Source organism: Salmo trutta, chromosome 17 (assembly GCF_901001165.1).
Source record: "Salmo trutta chromosome 17, fSalTru1.1, whole genome shotgun sequence".
Classification (NCBI taxonomy): Eukaryota; Metazoa; Chordata; class Actinopteri; order Salmoniformes; family Salmonidae; genus Salmo; species Salmo trutta.
Window position 1 is genome coordinate 55913112 of NC_042973.1, and position 21504 is coordinate 55934615.

Consider the following 21504-nt stretch of genomic DNA (forward strand, 5'->3'; position numbering starts at 1 on the left):
CAGAGACAGGTGGATTGGGGTGTTGGAGGATCCATGTGACTAAATCCTCATTAAACTCTAAATAATCAGAGCCATGTTGATTGAGGTTTATAAGTAGCTAGCTAGAAACTAGATACTGAATACAAACACTGACAAGGTACCATCTAGTACATTAAACTGTCTTAACTGCCAAGACATCGGCTATAACAATAACAACCAATGTAGCTAATGTTAGTCCTGACTGTAGCTGTGTTACTCTACCAGAGAGGATCACAAAGAAAGAAGAGGGCCGGGTCTGAAACAAACATCAGGTGAAGTAATGACCGAGTGTCACGTCAAGGAAGTTTCTAACACTTTGTAGCATTAGTTGTTTAGTTGTGCAATTAACGTTGATGCATTAAAGGTGAATTAACCCTGTCTCACCTACTTAATGTACTAATCACTAATATTAGCATAACACTTTGTGTCATAAAAATCTGATTTCTCCTCAACAAACCAGATACATTTAAACCATAGTTCTGTGGTTAATAATTATGTCTGAAACACCTCCAATCACTGAGACTAAAAACACCTCCAATCACTGAGACTAAAAACACCTCCAATCACTGAGACTAAAAACACCTCCAATCACTGAGACTAAAAACACCTCCACTCACTGAGACTAAAAACACCTCCACTCACTGAGACTAAAAACACCTCCAATCACTGAGACTAAAAACACCTCCAATCACAGAGACTAAAAACACCTCCACTCACTGAGACTAAAAACACCTCCACTCACTGAGACTAAAAACACCTCCAATCACTGAGACTAAAAACACCTCCACTCACTGAGACTAAAAACACCTCCACTCACTGAGACTAAAAACACCTCCAATCACTGAGACTAAAAACACCTCCAATCACTGAGACTAAAAACACCTCCAATCACTGAGACTAAAAACACCTCCAATCACTGAGACTAAAAACACCTCCAATCACTGAGACTAAAAACACCACATATAGTGTCAGTAGGTCTTTATAAAATATGTCCCCTATTCATGTCTACATCTGTAAGCTGTACAAAGAATCTTTGTCCTTCCAGGCCAGACCTCAAAGTGACACAGAGAGTGAGGAGGACCACACTTTAGTGTCTAAACAGGAAATACAAATGCAGCTAACCGCTGCAAACGTCCAGATAAGGGAGCTCAAAAGAGGACATACAGCACTCAGACAATCTCTCACCGTGATTGGAGGAAAGCTTTCCTGTTTGTGGATGCTCCCACTGAATATTCTCACCCTGCTTACAAATCCAGGTTTGGTTGTGTATATATAGCCATAGATACTGTGATTAGGTTCAGTTGTAGGTGTATCTGTGAGTAGGTGCAGTTGTATAGTATCTACCAATTGATCGTTGAATGCATATTACATGCAAGTGTAATGATAGCACATCATGTTCTATATTTTCAGAGTTTCCAGCTTTGCTCCAGGAGGTGAAAAACCTAAAGAGGGAGAGAATGAGACACACAACTTCAAAGGGTGTTTGGTTTACACATGATGACCAGAAGATGAGGAGTAGAGATTGAGAGTAGGAAAGATGATTATAAGATGGAAGGAGGTGGTTGAATGAATCTGTATTCACTTTCTCTAACTGTCTGTCATTTTGCGTGTTCCCAGACATCATGGCTAGTGGATCCACACCCATCTTCAAAACTCACAATGGTGAGAGAGGAAACACAGTTTCTAATGGTGTGTGTGTTTGGTTTAAGCATGATGATCAGAATATGAGGAGTAGAGATTGAGAGTAGGAAAGATGACCAGAAGATAGAAGGAGGTGATTGAATTAATCTGTATTCACTTTCTCTAACTGTCTGTCATACTGTGTGTTTCCAGACATCATGCTTAAACAGACATCAAAAGCAGCACTCTAAGACATGACCGTTGTCACAACCCTACCAGACAGCATGGTAAGGGGACTTCAAATCTGGAGCTGTAAGTGGGGATGCAAACTAGTCACAATTTGAATACAAAAGCAGGTGTATTAACATTGTAACAATACAGCAAGCAGAAAAATACTGTATGCATGTGCAGTTCTGCTTAATTTAACTTAAATGTTTAACGCATATTGTAGAATAATGATAATTTGTGTTTTAATTTATAGAGCGCCATATTGGATAATGCAAAACATATTCACGAAACTATTTGTCGTTAACTACCTAACGGGGAACAGCAAGTTAACAACTTGAGTGCGAAAGGACCACAATAATAGTTTTTTAATTAAAATACATTTACTTAAAGGGGTGGTTCATCTAAAAATACTCTTAACCTCATTAGAACATGTTCTTAGGCATTAGCCTTTACCAGAGACAGTTTAAGGTTGGTTGGATCAGTATTTAGACTTCTGCAATTATATTTCAAAATGTGACATTTACGATTTTATCTAGAATGTATGAAAAACTATATGTATTTATCCTCACTTTATGCAACAAATGTCATCTCAGCATTGAATTGCCCAAAAACAATCTGTTTTGCTTTAAAACATGTTACAACAATCAACCTACTAGAGCTAATGTTTTCTTCAGTATGGAAGGACTGCCCTTTCCATGATCTCGCCATCACGGTGGACAACTCCATTGTGTCCTCCTCCCAGAGTGCTAAGAGCCTCGGCGTGACCCTGGACAATACCCTGTCGTTCTCCTCTAACATCAAGGCGGTGACCCGATCCTGTAGGTTCATGCTCTACAACATTCGCAGAGTACGACCCTGCCTCACACAGGAAGCGGCGCAGGTCCTAATCCAGGCACTTGTCATCTCCCGTCTGGGTTACTGCAACTCGCTGTTGGCTGGGCTCCCTGCATGTGCCATTAAACCCCTACAACTCATCCAGAACGCCGCAGCCCGTCTGGTGTTCAACCTTCCCAAGTTCTCTCACGTCACCCCGCTCCTCTGCACACTCCACTGGCTTCCAGTTGAAGCTCGCATCTGCTACAAGACCATGGTGCTTGCCTACGGAGCCGTGAGGGGAACGGCACCTCCGTACCTTCAGGCTCTGATCTGTTCCTACACCCAAACAAGGGCACTGCGTTCATCCACCTCTGGCCTGCTGGCCCCCCTACCTCTGCGGAAGCACAGTTCCCGTTCAGCCCAGTCAAAACGGTTCGCTGCTCTGGCACCCCAATGGTGGAACAAGCTCCCTCACGACGCCAGGACAGCGGAGTCAATCACCACCTTCCGGAGACACCTGAAACCCCACCTCTTTAAGGAATACCTGGGATAGGATGAAGTAATCCTTCTACCCCCCCCCAAAAAAAGATATAGATGTACTATTGTAAAGTGGTTGTTCCACTGGATATCATAAGGTGAATGCACCAATTTGTAAGTCGCTGTGGATAAGAGCGTCTGCTAAATGACGTAAATGTAAAATATACTTTAAAAAAATATTCTAATATACAAAAAAGAAAGTTTCTGTCAATCACAAAGGAAAGTTTGAATACACTGTTGATAACTACTACAGTACTGTACAAAGAGCACATTTTGACCACAGGTTCTAAAGGCCCAAAATCATGTGGAACTGGCTTATTTTTTAAATTAAAATTATTGTTTTATGATGTTTTACAGGTGGAACTGGCAGAGGGTGTTAAACTCCAGGCGAACATTATCACTAGACAGAGCAAAGAACCATCAAAGTGCATTTCTGAGCTCATGACAGCTCTGTTTCCCAGAGAGGTGGTGGCCGTCTCTTCGTTGACAGGAAAGAATTGGAATGCATTCCGGGACCAGGAGGCAAAGAAACAGCTGTGCCCAACCAAAGTGTCTGCCATTTGCAGTAAGTTACTTAGTCATTTTTTACTATAAATACTGTACAATAACATGTAGAATTATGAAAGATAAGACTTTTACTTCAAAATTCAGCAGAATAACTAGTACTGTAAAGGGGTAGTTTATTTGATTATTTATTTATTTATTACAAGAGTGTGAATGTGTGTGTGTATAACCTGATCTCAGGTCTAGCAGTTTGTGCCAGACTGTTGATAAATGTTGGGTTAGGCAGGCTATTCTGTACCCAAAGCAAATTTGTTAAAACCCTCTTTTCTTTTTCGCCACAGCCTTTTTAATTAGGCGAAACCAGATGAAGGAGAAGGATGTCTTTAAAATTATTTGATCGAAGCTTAACAACGAGTCGAAATTGCTTAAGAAGTCCAAGATTTAGGTTTATAACTGCTTTTTTTGTCACGTCCTGACCAGTAAAAGGGGTTATTTGTCATTGTAGTTTGGTCAGGGCGTGGCAGGGGGTGTTTGTTTTGTATGTTTTGGGTTTTTATGTTCTAGGGGATTTTGGTTCTAGTTTTCTATTTCTATGTTTAATTTTTCCATGTTTGGCCGAGTATGGTTTCCAATCAGAGGCAGGTGTTTTTCGTTGTTGAAAGCCATACTTAGGCAGCCTGTTTTTTCCTTTGAGTTTGTGGGTGGTTGTCTTCCGTTTAGTTAGTGTACCTTACGGAACTGTTTGGCTGTCGTTTTTGTTATTTTTGTTAAAAGTGTTTTCTCATTAAAATAAAGAAGATGAGCACTATACCCGCTGCACCTTTGTCTGTCCTTTACGATGCATGTGACATTTTTTTACTGAAAGGGAGGAACTTGGAGGCTAAGGCCTAACGTTTTGATTTGTTAACTCAGTAAAAAAGTATTAAAATTGATAATTTTTCAAATATGATGTCCTCACATCTGTCAACTTCTTAAATGTACACAGAACAAAAACAAAAAAATATCAAAGTCTACTATAGTTATTGCTGTAGTATCACGATAAGATTGCTATTCACGTCCTTGCCATAGAAAGCTCTTATTTTCTATGATAGAGTAGGCCAGGGCGAGACTGGTGGTTTATCTAGTTATTATTTTCTATGTGGGGTTCTAGTTTAGTGTTTCTATGTTTTGGTGATTTGTATGATTCCCAATTAGAGACAGCTGGTAATCGTTGTCTCTGATTGGGGATCATACTTAAGTAGCTTGTTTTTCACTTGTGGGTTATGGGATATTGTTTATGTGTAGTTTCATTGTAGTCATGGTTCGTTTATTCTTTATTTGTTTTGTATTGTTCTAAAGTTTCACTTTCTAATAAATTATGTGGAATGCTACTCACGCTGTGCCTTGGTCCGATCATTATTATAACGAACGTGACATTGCTATAATATATTGGTATACTAGTGTATAATATTAGTTATTGTTTTAGGATCACTATCAGATGTTATAGTAATCCTTTAAGTTTACTATAGTTTGTCCGAATTTAACATAAGAATACTATAGAATTTTTTAAAAGTTTTTCTGTGATATTTCTATAACATTCTTCTATAGTAATCTTATAGGTCACTATAATTTTGCTATAGTTGTTGCTATATTTTTACTATCAGAATGCTATAGTTATTCTATATTTTTACTATCAGAATGCTATAGTTATTCTATATTATTACTATCAGAATGCTATAGTTATTCTATATTATTACTATCAGAATGCTATAGTTATTCTATATTATTACTATCAGAATGCTATAGTTATACTATATTTTTACTATCAGAATGCTATAGTTATACTATATTTTTACTATCAGAATGCTATAGTTATACTATATTTTTACTATCTAAATGCTATAGTTATTGCTATATTTTTACTATCAGAATGCTATAGTTATTCTATAGTATGTCCGAATTTACCATAAGAATACTATACGTTTTTTAGTTATATTTGTATAATACTCCTTTATAGTATTCCTATAGTGCTTTTTCGTAAGGGTGAATGCACCAATTTGTAAGTCGCTCTGGATAAGAGCGTCTGCTAAATGACTTAAATGTAAATCTAAATGTGCCTGGCCTTAATATTTTACAATAGCCGATTATCAAATGGGCATGAACAGGGGCATAGCTCGACTAGCAAATGGAGGCCTCTTTCCCGCCTGTGAGAGAGAGAGAGAGAGAGAGAGAGAGAGAGAGAGAGAGAGAGAGAGAGAGAGAGAGAGAGAGAGAGAGAGAGAGAGAGAGAGAGAGAGAGAGAGAGAGAGAGAGAGAGAGAGAGAGAGAGAGAGACTTTAATCAGTTTGGCTCATTGGACAGGTCAGAGTCTATGTTTGAAGTTGTTGAGGGTTTTTTGGCAATACACTGTAGATGTATGTGTTTCAGAGTAGAGAGTGTTCCAGAGCAGAGAATGTTCCAGAGTAGAGAGTGTTCCAGAGTAGAGAGTGTTCCAGAGTAGTGTGTTCCAGAGTAGAGAGTGTTCCAGAGTAGTGTGTTCCAGAGTAGAGAGTGTTCCAGAGTAGAGAGTGTTCTAGAGTAGAGAGTGTTCCAGAGTAGTGTGTTCCAGAGTAGAGAGTGTTCCAGAGTAGAGGGTGTTCTAGAGTAGAAAGTGTTCCAGAGTAGTGTGTTCCAGAGTAGAGAGTGTTCCAGAGTAGAGACCCACAGTAGCAACTGTAATTGAGTACTGACAGTGTCTGCTGTGGCAGGTGGAAAGGTACAAGTTACCTGAAAAAATCTCATCTCTAAATGAAAACATTTTTTTTGAGGGACGAGGGAAGGAGAGAATGCCCCAAGACCCCCCTCCTGGCTATGGGCTAAGCCCCCAATGTCTTCAAATCCTAGGAGTTGCAACCCCTGGGGTGAGAGGAGCTGCTACCCCTGGGGAGAGAGGAGCTGCTACCCCTGGGGAGAGAGGAGCTGCTACCCCTGGGGAGAGAGGAGCTGCTACCCCTGGGGAGAGAGGAGCTGCTACCCCGGTGGGGAGAGAGGAGCTGCTACCCCGGTGGGGAGAGAGGAGCTGCTACCCCGGTGGGGAGAGAGGAGCTGCTACCCCGGTGGGGAGAGAGGAGCTGCTACCCCTGGGGAGAGAGAGGAGCTGCTACCCGGTGGGGAGAGAGAGGAGCTGCTACCCCTGGGGAGAGAGGAGCTGCTACCCCTGGGGAGAGAGGAGCTGCTACCCCTGGGGAGAGAGGAGCTGCTACCCCTGGGGAGAGAGGAGCTGCTTCCCCTGGGGAGAGAGGAGCTGCTACCCCTGGGGAGAGAGGAGCTGCTACCCCTGGGGAGAGAGGAGCTGCTACCCCTGGGGAGAGAGAGGAGCTGCTACCCCTGGGGAGAGAGGAGCTGCTTCCCCTGGGGAGAGAGGAGCTGCTACCCCTGGGGAGAGAGGAGCTGATACCCCTGGGGAGAGAGGAGCTGCTACCCCTGGGGAGAGAGGAACTGCTACCCCTGGGGAGAGAGAAGCTGCTACCCCTGGGGAGAGAGGAGCTGCTACCCCTGGGGAGAGAGAGGAGCTGCAACCAGGAGAGACTGCGACCCTGCTCGGGAAGAGCTTAACGATTGGTGATTGTTGGGGCACGATTGGCAGGAGCTTCAGTGATGAAGACTGTTCAACTTGCTGATGTTTCACAATATGCCACGGCCGTCTCAGTCACCAGGTCTCAACACAATAGAACACCACCATCCCTCCAATAGAGTTCCAGACAGTTGTAGAATGTTTGCCAAGGCACATTGTAAGAGCTGTAAAGAGAGAGGGACTCGGAGAGAGAACAGGTAGAACCTGATATGTAAATGAGCAGAGCAAACGAAAGTAACTTTCAACGACGGAATGATCATTCAGACTCTGTTTCTATTGAGAGACAAAAGGTAAGACGACAATTGTTATGTGTATTAATATAGTTGATGATATTGTTGTGTGTATTAACATAGTTGGTGATATTGTTGTGTGTATTAATATAGTTGGTGATATTGTTGTGTGTTTTCATATAGTTGATGATATTGTTGTGTGTATTCATATAGTTGATGATATTATGTGTATTAATATAGTTGATGATATTGTTGTGTGTATTAATATAGTTGGTGATATTGTTGTGTGTATTAATATAGTTGGTGATATTGTTGTGTGTATTAATATAGTTGGTGATATTGTTATGTGTATTCATATAGTTGATGATATTGTTATGTGTATATTCAAATAGTTAATTATATTTTTGGTGGACAGTGTTATAATAGTCCTACTCTCCTTAAAATGTTTTCGATATAAATTAGATGCGTGGGGTGAATTCGTTCTGTGCCCATCTGTGTGCCCCAGGGTGATCGCTCCTACACTATCTACAATCTAAAATGGTTCTTTGGCTGTCCCCATAGGAGAACCCTTTGTAGAACCCTTTTTTTGGTACTCGGTAGAACACTTTTGGGTTCCGTGAAGAACCCTTTCCACAGAGGGTTCTACATGGAAGCCAGAAGGGTTCTACCTGGAACCCAAAAGCGTTCTCCTATGGGGACGGCCGGAGGACCCGTTTGGAACCCTTTATTCTAAGAGTGTACTGTATCATAGGTCTATAGACTTGTCTTCTCAAAACAGGCTTAAAACACAACAAGCAACAAACAAACATTTTCTCTTTATAATCTACAGTTAACTCTTTTCACTCAGGAAGGTATGTTGTGTGAAAGAGAGACTAATAAATATTGTTCGAGAGCCTAACAACAACTTACACTTCCTCAAAACAGTTTATGTGTATTCATTAGTGCCCACCGTAGCAAAACGTTTGGCAACAGAAACCGTTTAGTCCACGTTGTACAGTGTTTGGAGTAAACTGTTTATGCAATGTTTCAAAACTGTTGGCTGTGGAGTAAACTAACGAATACAACCCAGGTTGTCGCCTACGACTCGGCATGTTGATACCTGCCTGATGCTGAAACCTGAACGTAGCCTGAGGGGTATACTATGATACAGGCTTGATATACTGGTTTTCTAAAGCTAGACAACTTCAGTTAGCTTCAAATTCCAGCTCAGACCTCATCCATCAGAATATACAGAACAGAACAGAAAAAAATCGCAATGAAGTCAGGTTACAAGGTGAGAATCCTGCCAGGGATTATTGTAAAGTGTGTAGATAAATTAAATGTAATGTTAGTATAGTGAATGACAGTAAAACCCTCCTAACAGTCTACTACTACTGAGACAGGTTGGTGTAATGTTAGTATAGTGAATGACAGTAAAACCCTCCTAACAATCTACTGCTACTGAGACAGGTTGGTGTAATGTTAGTATAGTGAATGACAGTAAAACCCTCCTAACAGTCTACTACTACTGAGACAGGTTGGTGTAATGTTAGTATAGTGAATGACAGTAAAACCCTCCTAACAATCTACTGCTACTGAGACAGGTTGGTGTAATGTTAGTATAGTGAATGACAGTAAAACCCTCCTAACAGTCTACTACTACTGAGACAGGTTGGTGTAATGTTAGTATAGTGAATGACAGTAAAACCCTCCTAACAGTCTACTACTACTGAGACAGGTTGGTGTAATGTTAGTATAGTGAATGACAGTAAAACCCTCCTAACAGTCTACTACCACTGAGACAGGTTGGTGTAATGTTAGTATAGTGAATGACAGTAAAACCCTCCTAACAGTCTACTACTACTGAGACAGGTTGGTGTAATGTTAGTATAGTGAATGACAGTAAAACCCTCCTAACAGTCTACTACTACTGAGACAGGTTGGTGTAATGTTAGTATAGTGACTGACAGTAAAACCCTCCTAACAGTCTACTACTACTGAGACAGGTTGGTGTAATGTTAGTATAGTGAAGGACAGTAAAACACTCCTAACAGTCTACTACTACTGAGACAGGTTGGTGTAATGTTAGTATAGTGAATGACAGTAAAACCCTCCTAACAGTCTACTACTACTGAGACAGGTTGGTGTAATGTTAGTATAGTGAATGACAGTAAAACACTCCTAACAGTCTACTACTACTGAGACAGAGAACTCAAAGTGGAAAATTACAAACTTCAGAAGCTTTTTTAAACCTCAAATACACTACAAGTTTTACATTTCCTGCATTGCTGGAAAGTTTTTCTGCAGTGGGGGTGATCAAATTAAGATCCTACATCTGTACACATAATTGTACATGGGGATATGTATGGGGGTCTATAACATCCAATCACATAGGTTTACATCAGCTGACAGTTGCAATGTTATTGCTAATAATTCAAACTGCCCTTTTCAGATAAAGACAAACTCTGTACAGATGTAGGATCTTAATTTGATCACCTTGATGCAGAAAAACTAAACTTGTAGTGTATTTGAGTGTAATTAAACTTTAGAAAATGTTTCTGAAGATGATAAATTCCACTTTTCCATTTTAAAACTGTTCATGAATTACAATCCACACAATAATTCAAATGTCCTGTTTCTGCAGGATTATTTTCCTGGTGTAGCAAACTGGCTCAAATTAAGATCCAACATCTGCAGAATATACCCCTCTCTAATGTATATGGCTCTATTGAGATTCACTTTTGACCATTTGACATCTTGTATTTACTGTTGTTTAGGCTGGTTGAATGAGTTGCCTGTGAAAGCTACTTCATCTGCAAGAAAACAGGCGGCTGCACCAGTGACTGTCAGAAGTTTTGTGATTTCCTCATATGAACGTGAAAGTAAGTGTGTTGTCTACGCAGTTACAAAAATGGCTGTTGAAACTGTGGCACATATTTCTCGGTAACATTGAATAGATGTGTTGGTATGTAGGAAAGACGGGCAGACTCTCGTACTGTTGGTCTAGACTACCTACAAACTATTATAAGGCTATGATCACTTATCATGCCGACAAACCTGATGGTCTCTGTGAACTGATCTGAACAGGTTTAGACTGGTCATCTATGATATGTAGGTTATATACAGTACATTCTCTGTCCTGCTACTGGTAGGACTATAACATTATGTTGATCTGAACAGGTTTAGACTGGTCATCTATGATATGTAGGTTATATACAGTACATTCTCTGTCCTGCTACTGGTAGGACTATAACATTATGTTGATCTGAACAGGTTTAGACTGGTCATCTATGATATGTAGGTTATATACAGTACATTCTCTGTCCTGCTACTGGTAGGACTATAACATTATGTTGATCTGAACAGGTTTAGACTGGTCATCTATGATATGTAGGTTATATACAGTACATTCTCTGTCCTGCTACTGGTAGGACTATAACATTATGTTGATCTGAACAGGTTTAGACTGGTCATCTATGATATGTAGGCTATAGCCGAGGTATAGACCTTGATCTGCATATCACTAACAAACTGCTATTATACATTATAACCTAGTCTACTTTACTTAATATAACATCTCTCACTTGATGCAAAAAAACTTTCTGAATGGATCAACAATTTCCTCCTCGGATCAGTCATGTCCGTTTTATCCCTTCTGTCTATATTCTCAGATACGTTTAGAAAAGAACAGATTGAAAGACAATAAATAGCCTACTGTTAGTGAATACAAATACGTGTGAGACATGGCCTTGTGTTGCTGTACTGTCTATAACTACCTTAACAAACAGAGACTTATTATTATTATTATTATTATCATTATTATTATTATTATTATTATTATTATTGTTATTGTTGCTGTACTGTCTATAACTACCTTAACAAACAGTGACTTATTATTATTATTATTATTATTATTATTGTTGTTGTTCTGTCTATAACTACCTTAACAAACAGTGACTTATTATTATTATTATTATTATTATTATTATTGTTATTGTTGTTGTTCTGTCTATAACTACCTTAACAAACAGTGACTTATTATTATTATTATTGACAGTTACCATGGAGATGAAATGTCACAACTACATGTTCATGTGATGCATTAAATTACCTGACTGTTTCTATGTATGTTAGTAAATGTTTTATTTCTCAAAGAGATAATGAATAAATGGGAACAATTGACAGTCAAGAACTAGTTGTCACTGTGTTAACCACAACCAACATGCTGGATCTCTGTTTAGTTGTCACTGTGTTAACCACAACCAACATGCTGGATCTCTGTTTAGTTGTTACTGTGTTAACCACAACCAACATGCTGGATCTCTGTTTAGTTGTCACTGTGTTAACCACAACCAACATGCTGGATCTCTGTTTAGTTGTCACTGTGTTAACCACAACCAACATGCTGGATCTCTGTTTAGTTGTCACTGTGTTAACCACAACCAACATGCTGGATCTCTGTTTAGTTGTCACTGTGTTAACCACAACCAACATGCTGGATCTCTGTTTAGTTGTCACTGTGTTAACCACAACCAACATGCTGGATCTCTGTTTAGTTAACACTGTGTTGACCACAACCAACATGCTGGATCTCTGTTTAGTTGTCACTGTGTTAACCACAACCAACATGCTGGATCTCTGTTTAGTTGTCACTGTGTTGACCACAACCAACATGATGGATCTCTGTTTAGTTGTCACTGTGTTAACCACAACCAACATGCTGGATCTCTGTTTAGTTGTCACTGTGTTAACCACAACCAACATGCTGGATCTCTGTTTAGTTGTCACTGTGTTGACCACAACCAACATGCTGGATCTCTGTTTAGTTGTCACTGTGTTAACCACAACCAACATGCTGGATCTCTGTTTAGTTGTCACTGTGTTAACCACAACCAACATGCTGGATCTCTGTTTACAGGGGTCAGTGCTCTAAAATGAGTCTCTCTGGGGAGAGAGAGGAGGGGGGCCCTGCCTCTAAAATGAGTCTCTCTGGGGAGAGAGAGGAGGGGGGCCCTGCCTCTAAAATGAGTCTCTCTGGGGAGAGAGAGGAGGGGGGCCCCGCCTCCAAAATGCATCTCTCTGGGGGACATGACACCAAAGCTAAGAGGTAAGATGACAATTTTATGAATAATTGATTGAAGTTTATTTCCTAAATAAATAGCTATCTTAAGGTGAATGCACTTACTGTAAATCTCTCTGGATAAGAGCATCTGCTAAATCAGGGGTTCTCAATCCGGGGTCTGTGGAGGTACTGCAGGGGTTCTGCAGGAAGCTCGGGGAGTGGTGGTGTATCCAGGGAGAAAACTAAACTAATATTCTGAAATGTCATTGTGGTCTTATGTTCCCATCTATTGGAATTATGTAGCAACTGCAGTAGTGCTGAAAAAATGTGTTATTCCTTACTAAAGTAGTATTTACTCAGAATTACTAGTTAATTTTATCACTTACAATCATAAAATAACAACTTATACTATAACAAACAATTAAACTGACATAAACCAAAATCACTATATATGTAGTTATTTAGTTAATTACCAAATTGAGCCGGTCGGTCACATTTGAGAGTGAGGGAGATATATAGCATTTTGCATAAAAAAACATGATTTTTGTCTCTCTGAAATGAAACCATCAAGTTATAGATTTTAAACAAATCCTTGTCTGTGAGAGATGTAATAATTAATACATAATTTCTTTAAACAATAAAAGCTCATTTCCGTAAAGTGATATGTTGCGTTTTGGAACTCTTCATATGTTTCCCATCTGAGATCAGAGTAGATGAGAGATGTAATGTTAGTCTCTGTTGTGTTGAAGACCAATCAAGCAGGAGAGACCAGCCTCCCCTGTACCCAGCTGTGTGTCCATGAAGAGTGACTGGTCTATGGGTCAACCTATATGGTTTAGAGAGGGGGACTTTTCTACTGAACAAAGGTAAGAAGAACTCATGGGTCATGGTCAGTGAGTTAAACAACACTGTCTCTAGTCATTTCTCCTCTCCCATTTTCACATTTCTTTATGTTGTTTTCATAATCCATAGGCTAATCCTTTAGTCCATTTTCATAGTCCTAAAACAGTGTGTGTGTGTGTGTGTGTGTGTGTGTGTGTGTGTGTGTGTGTGTGTGTGTGTGTGTGTGTGTGTGTGTGTGTGTGTGTGTGTGTGTGTGTGTGTGTGTGTGTGTGTGTGTGTACTCCCTGGACTTTTCTACTGAACAAAGGTAAGAAGAACTCATGGGTCATGGTCAGTGAGTTAAACAACACTGTCTCTAGTAATTTCTCCTCTCCCATTTTCCCATTTATTTTGGTTGTTTTCATAATCCATAGGCTAATCCTTTTTTTCAATTTTCATAGTCCTAAAACAATATTAAACAAACACAACATTCCCTCCCTGTGTGTGTGTGTGTGTGTGTGTGTGTGTGTGTGTGTGTGTGTGTGTGTGTGTGTGTGTGTGTGTGTGTATGCACTCCCTGGATGAGGAGGTGTAATCTCATGTTTTGTCCACAGAAACCAACAGGAGAGATCAGAGTCAGAGATTCTCAGTGGTCAGTCTTCCCAGAGTCATCAAACAGACCTGGACTCTATATTCAGTGTATGTGATCCTGTTATGTACATTTGTTTTTGTTTTCCTCAAGTAAAGTTGATCTGTCAATTATTCATTAATGTGTTAATGAGAAAGCATTTCTTCTCTTGCTTAACTTATTTACTTGATTTATTTTAGTTGCTTGAAGAGAAAATGATGACATTTGTGAAGAACGAGCTGAAGATGTTCAAGAGGATTCTTAGTCCAGAACTCCCAGAAGGCTTTGAGAGTCAGAAGCAGGATGAGGAAGTGGTGGACGCTGAAGATGAGAAGCAGGAGAGCAGTGCCAGAGAGGGGGCTCTGAAGATCACACTGCACGTCTTGAGGAAAATGAACCAGAAGGAGCTCGCTGACACACTGGAGAAAAGTAAGATCTGTCTGCCTCATGTTGAATGCTGTTTTATAACATTTAAAAGCTGTAGCTAAAGTACAGCTAAAGTAGCTGTGTAACTCAATGATATTGTAGCAGCCTTAACACAACACCTAGTGACCTCATCAAGTAGCAGCAGGGATGTGTTGTGTTGATTAATTTAGAGAGAGAGAGACAACATTAATAATACCATCAATAATACCAATAATAATATAATCAGTCACACCAGCCTGGAATGCATTATGGAAACATTTACACATTTATACAGTCAGATAAGAGAATAAATGATTATAATTTAAAATGTTATAACAGTCCTACAATACTGTAGGCATTAAAACAGACGTAATATTAATATCCTCTGTGTTATTTCTTCATTCAGATGAGCTTGCTGTGGTTTGCCAACGTGAACTCAAATCTAATCTAAAGAAGAAGTTTCAATGTGTATTTGAGGGGATCGCTAAACAAGGAAACCCAACACTTCTCAATAAGATCTACACAGAGCTCTACATCACAGAGGGTGGAACAGGAGAGGTCAATAATGAACATGAGCTGAGACAGATTGAGACAACAAGCAGGAAACAAGCAAGACCAGAGACTGCAGTCAAATGTAACGACATCTTCAAACCCTTAACTGGACAAGACAAACGTATCAGAACTGTGCTGACAAAGGGAGTCGCTGGCATTGGAAAAACAGTCTCTGTGCAGAAGTTCATTCTGGACTGGGCTGAAGGAAAAGCAAATCAGGATGTCCAATTTGTGTTTTCATTCCCTTTCCGGGAGCTGAATTTGATGAAAGGAGACAAAAACACTTTCATTGAACTTCTTAATCACTTCTCAATGGAAACCAAACAATCAGGAATCTCCATCTACAACAAGTACAAAGTTCTGTTCATCTTTGATGGTCTGGATGAGTGCCGACTGCCCCTAGACTTCCAGAAGAACAAGATCTGTTGTGACGTCACAGAGTCAAACTCAGTGGATATTCTGCTGACAAATCTCATCAAGGGAAATCTGCTTCCCTCTGCTCTCCTCTGGATAACTACCCGACCTGCAGCAGCCAATAAGATCCCTTCAGGGTGTGTTGACCAGGTGACAGAGGTACGAGGGTTCAATGACCCACAGAAGGAGGAGTACTTCAGGAAGAGATTCAGTGATGAGGACCTGGCCAGCAGAATCATCTCACACATAAAGACATCAAGGAGCCTCCACATCATGTGCCACATTCCAGTCTTCTGTTGGATTTCTGCAACAGTCCTCGAACACATGCTGAAACATAAGAGAGAAGAGATGCCCAAGACTCTGACTGAGATGTACACACACCTTGTGGTGTTTCATACCAAACAGAAGAATGAAAAGTATCTTGGGAAAGAAGAGACAGATCCACACTTGAATAACGAGAGCATTCGGTCACTGGGTAAACTGGCTTTTCAACAGCTAGTGAAGGGCAATCTGATTTTCTTTGAAGAAGACCTGAAAGAGGCTGGCATTGATGTCAATGAAGCCTCAGTGTACTCAGGATTGTGCACACAGCTCTTTAAAGAGGAATGTGGGCTGTACCAAGACAAGGTGTACTGCTTTGTTCATCTGAGCATTCAGGAGTTTCTGGCTGCTGTGTATGTGTTCCTCTCATTCAACAACAACAATGAGAATCTAATGGACAAACAGCAAACAAAGTCCAGTATATTTTCTTTGCTGTACAGAGACAAGCCTGAAGTTACTGTCTACAAGAGTGCTGTGGATAAAGCCTTACAAAGTGAGACAGGAAACCTGGACCTTTTCCTCCGCTTCCTTCTGGGCCTCTCACTGGAGTCCAATCAGAAGCACTTACGTGGTCTACTGACAAAGACAAGAAGCAGCTCACAGAGCCATGAAGAGACAGTCAAGTACATCAAGGAGAAGATCAGGGAGAATCCTTCTCCAGAGAGGAGCATCAATCTGTTCCACTGTCTGAATGAACTGAATGACCATTCTCTAGTGGAGGAGATCCAAAGCTTCCTGAGCTCAGGAAGTCTCTCAAAACCCAACCTGTCACCTGCACAGTGGTCAGCTCTGGTCTTTGTGTTGCTGACTTCAGAAAAGGAGCTGGATGTGTTTGACCTGAAGAAATACTCCAGATCAGAGGAAGGTCTTCTGAGGCTGCTGCCAGTGGTCAAAGCCTCCAGAGCTGTTCTGTGAGTACAACAAATGTCATTTAAGAACTTATCATCAGGAAGAAATATTCAGTTTAGAGAAAAATATGTATTATAATATGTATATAATATTATATTGAATAACAAATTGAATCAGATATTCAATCTAGTATTACAATATGACCATACAATTCTAGGAGACGGAAGATGAATCTATATGTTGTTTGGGAATATGAACCAAATGCATCTACCGTTGTCCTTCTACACTACTGGTGTTAAATTAACAGTGTGTTTGTGAAGTCATGATGATCTCTTTGCAGTCTGTCAGGCTGTGGAGTCACAGAGGAAGGCTGTGCTTCTCTGGTCTCAGCTCTGTGGTCAAACCCCTCACACCTGAGAGAGCTGGACCTGAGTAACAATGACCTGAAGGATTCAGGAGTGAAGCTGCTCTCTGCTGGACTGGAGGATCCCCACTGCAGACTGGAGACTCTGAGGTCAGTATTCCTGTAGTTGGTCAACAAGTGATAACTGTTCACCAGATCCACATGTGTTTACCAGGCACACATAGTCCACACCATATGTGTTTGGACAGTGAAGCTTACAATTTTAAATGTGGTGCTATGCTCCAGCATTTTGGATTTGAGATAGAATGTTTCATATTAGGTGACAGTACAGAATGTCACCTTTTATTTGAGGGTATTTTCATACATAGCTGTGTTACTGTTAAGAAAGGAAAGCACTTCATGTATTTAGTTCTCCCATTTGAAAAAGTTGTACATATTCAGACAAATTCACTTATGTTGTATTAAAGTAGCCATAAGTTTAGTATTTAGTCCCATGTTCCATGCCTGCAGTGATTACATCAAGCTTGTGATTCTACAAACTTGTTGAATTCATTTTTCAGTTTGTCTTGGTTGTGTTTTGGATGATGTTTTTCCTAATAGAAACTGAATGGTGAATAATGTCCTGTCATTTTGGAGTCACTTCACTTGTATTGTCAGTAAGAATAGAAGATGTTTCTGAACACTTCTACATTCATGTGGATGCTACCATGATTATGAATAATCATGAATGAATCGTTAATGAGGATGAATGAGAAATTTACAGAGGCACAAAGATCAGACCCCCTTTGTTATTGGTGTTATTCTGTATACTTCTGGCCCTTCTTTGGACACTGTGTTAACTAACCTCCAGACGAGCTTCAATGCCATACAGCTCTCCTTCTGTGGCCTCCAACTGCTCTTAAATACAAGTAAAACTAAATGCATGCTCTTCAACCGATCGCTGCCTGCACCTGCCCGCCTGTCCAGCATCACTACTCTGGACGGTTCTGACTTAGAATTTGTGGACAACTACAAATACCTAGGTGTCTGGTTAGACTGTAAACTCTCCTTCCAGACTCACTATAAGCATCTCCAATCCAAAGTTAAATCTAGAATTGGCTTCCTATTTCACAACAAAGCATCCTTCACTCATGCTGCCAAACATACCCTTATAAAACTGACCATCCTACCGATCCTCGACTTCGGCGATGTCATTTACAAAATAGCTTCCAATACCCTACTCAATAAATTGGATGCAGTCTATCACAGTGCCATCCGTTTTGTCACCAAAGCCCCATATACAGTGGGGGAAAAAGGTATTTGATCCCCTGCTGATTTTGTACGTTTGCCCACTGACAAAGAAATGATCAGTCTATCATTTTAATGGTAGGTTTATTTGAACAGTGAGAGACAGAATAACTACAAAAACATCCAGAAAAACTCATGTCAGAAATGTTATAAATTGATTTGCATTTTAATGAGGGAAATAAGTATTTGACCCAACTCTCAATCAGAAAGATTTCTGGCTCCCAGGTGTCTTTTATACAGGTAACGAGCTGAGATTAGGAGCACACTCTTAAAGGGAGAACCAAAGCCCCATATACAGTACTACCCACCACTGCGACCTGTACGCTCTCGTTGTCTGGCCCTCGCTTCATACTCGTTGCCAAACCCACTGGCTCCAGGTCATCTACAAGACCCTGCTAGGTAAAGTCCCCCCTTATCTCCGCTCACTAATCACCATAGCAGCACCCACCTGTAGCACGCGCTCCAGCAGGTATATCTCTCTGGTCACTCCCAAAGCCAATTCCTCCTTTGGCCATCTCTCCTTCCAGTTCTCTGCTGCCAATGACTGGAACGAACTACAAAAATCTCTAAAACTGGAAAAACTTATCTCCCTCAATAGCTTTAAGCACCAGCTGCCAGAGCAGCTCACAGATTACTGCACCTGTACATAGCCCATCTATAATTAAGCCCAACTACTTCTTCCCCTACTGTATTTATTTATTTAGCTCCTTTGCTCCCCATTATTTCTACTTTGCACTTTCTTCCACTGCATATCTACCATTCCAGTGTTTTACTTGCTATATTGTATTTACTTTGTCAGCATGGCCTTTTTTTGCCTTTACCTCCCTTATTTCACTTAATTTGCTGCTGAGATACTCTACATATGTTAATATTGTGAGAGTCATATTCAAGCCTGGTGAGAGGGTTACATTTGTTTAACTCCATGTGTAACTCTGTGTTGTTATATGTGTCGAACTGCTTTGCTTTATCTTGGCCAGGTCGCAATTGTAAATGAGAACTTGTTCTCAACTTGCCTACCTGGTTAAATAAAGGTGAAATAAATAAATTGGTAATGGTGAGAGGTTAGCATGTTTTGTTGTAGCCTCTGTTATTGGTAATGGTGAGAGGTTAGCATGTTTTGTTGTATCCTCTGTTATTGGTAATGGTGAGAGGTTAGCATGTTTTGTTGTAGCCTCTGTTATTGGTAATGGTGAGAGGTTAGCATGTTTTGTTGTAGCCTCTGTTATTGGTAATGGTGAGAGGTTAGCATGTTTTGTTGTAGCCTCTGTTATTGGTAATGGTGAGAGGTTAGCATGTTTTGTTGTAGCCTCTGTTATTGGTAATGGTGAGAGGTTAGCATGTTTTGTTGTATCCTCTGTTATTGGTAATGGTGAGAGGTTAGCATGTTTTGTTGTAGCCTCTGTTATTGGTAATGGTGAGAGATTAGCATGTTTTGTTGTAGTCTCTGTTATTGGTAATGGTGAGAGGTTAGCATGTTTTGTTGTAGCCTCTGTTATTGGTAATGGTGAGAGGTTAGCATGTTTTGTTGTATCCTCTGTTATTGGTAATGGTGAGAGGTTAGCATGTTCTGTTGTAGCCTCTGTTATTGGTAATGTTGAGAGGTTAGCATGTTTTGTTGTAGTCTCTGTTATTGGAAATGGTGAGAGGTTAGCATGTTTTGTTGTAGCCTCTGTTATTGGTAATGGTGAGAGGTTAGCATGTTTTGTTGTATCCTCTGTTATTGGTAATGGTGAGAGGTTAGCATGTTTTGTTGTAGCCTCTGTTATTGGTAATGGTGAGAGGTTAGCATGTTTTGTTGTAGCCTCTGTAACTCTCTCACTCATTATTATTCATGATCTTTCTCGATCATGGCAGTCTCAGGCTTGATGTAGTCATTTCAGTCAAAGAATATGGGACCAAATACTAAACTTTTGACTATTTTAATACACTATAAGTTAATTGGTCAAAATACTTATGACTTATTCAAATAGGGGGACTAGCCACATAAAGTGCTTTCATTTTTCTAAATGGTGAAACAGAAATGTATGAAAATATCCTCAAATAAAAGGTGACATTATATACTGTCACCTCATATGAAACATTTGATCTGAAATCCAAAATGTTGGAGTTTAGAGCCACATTTAAAATGTTATCTTAACTGTCAAAATAGCTATGGTGTGGACTGTATACTCAATACAATCTAAATCTGATACCTCACTGTCTGTCTTGACTGATACTGCTTTTAAACTGGTCTGGTCAGTCTACTCAAATATTTGTATTATACATGTTTCTATCTGCAGGCAAAACATTGATAATTTGTAATTTATATTATGATACATTAATTTCTGAATAGATATGGAAGGTTTCATGAGACTGATGTATCTGAATATGTTGAAGAAATATACTGCCACTAATTTCACCACCAAAGAATAGCAGTGTGATTTTAATTTGATTTGACTCTTTGCAGGCTGTCAGGCTGTCTAGTCACAGAGGAAGGCTGTGCTTCTCTGGTCTCAGCTCTGAGGTCAAACCCAACACATTATTTGTAAACGAGTAACAGCGTAAACAGAGAAAGCTAAGCGTATCATTTTAATACAACCTGTCTGTCGCTGCATTTCTTCTGTGTTGGCAGACTCACTGACTGTAAACTCACAGACACATCCTGTAAAGTGTTGGCCTCAGTTCTCAGTTCAAACCCCTCACACCTGAGAGAGCTGGATCTGAGTAACAATGACCTGAAGGATTCAGGAGTGAAGCTGCTCTCTGCTGGACTGGAGGATCCACACTGCAGACTGGAGACTCTGAGGTCAGTATTCCTGTAGTTGGTCAACAAGTGTTTCGTTGTAGTCTCTGTTATTGGTAATGGTGAGAGGTTAGCATGTTTTGTTGTAGCCTCTGTTATTGGTAATGGTGAGAGGTTAGCATGTTTTGTTGTAGCCTCTGTTATTGGTAATGGTGAGAGGTTAGCATGTTTTGTTGTAGCCTCTGTTATTGGTAATGGTGAGAGGTTAGCATGTTTTGTTGTAGCCTCTGTTATTGGTAATGGTGAGAGGTTAGCATGTTTGTTGTAGCCTCTGTTATTGGTAATGGTGAGAGGTTAGCATGTTTTGTTGTAGCCTCTGTTATTGGTAATGGTGAGAGGTTAGCATGTTTTGTTGTAGCCTCTGTTATTGGTAATGGTGAGAGGTTAGCATGTTTTGTTGTAGCCTCTGTTATTGGTAATGGTGAGAGGTTAGCATGTTTGTTGTAGCCTCTGTTATTGGTAATGGTGAGAGGTTAGCATGTTTTGTTGTAGCC

At 40.1% G+C, this 21504-nt stretch overlaps 2 long non-coding RNA genes and 1 pseudogene across 2 annotated transcripts in view; 2 read left to right on the forward strand and 1 right to left on the reverse strand.

Moving 5' to 3' along the window:
* Positions 1 to 21504, reverse strand: part of LOC115152460 (uncharacterized) — a 313979-nt gene that overhangs the window by 77595 nt on the left and 214880 nt on the right. The gene's annotated exons all lie outside the window — the stretch shown is intronic.
* LOC115152442 (zinc finger protein 208-like) overlaps positions 1 to 21504 on the forward strand; it is a 339225-nt pseudogene that overhangs the window by 72998 nt on the left and 244723 nt on the right.
* LOC115152455 (uncharacterized) lies at positions 12582 to 14077 on the forward strand. The gene is made up of 3 exons (XR_003867487.1): positions 12582 to 12631; positions 13336 to 13452; positions 14023 to 14077. It is a non-coding gene; the product is annotated as an uncharacterized LOC115152455 (long non-coding RNA).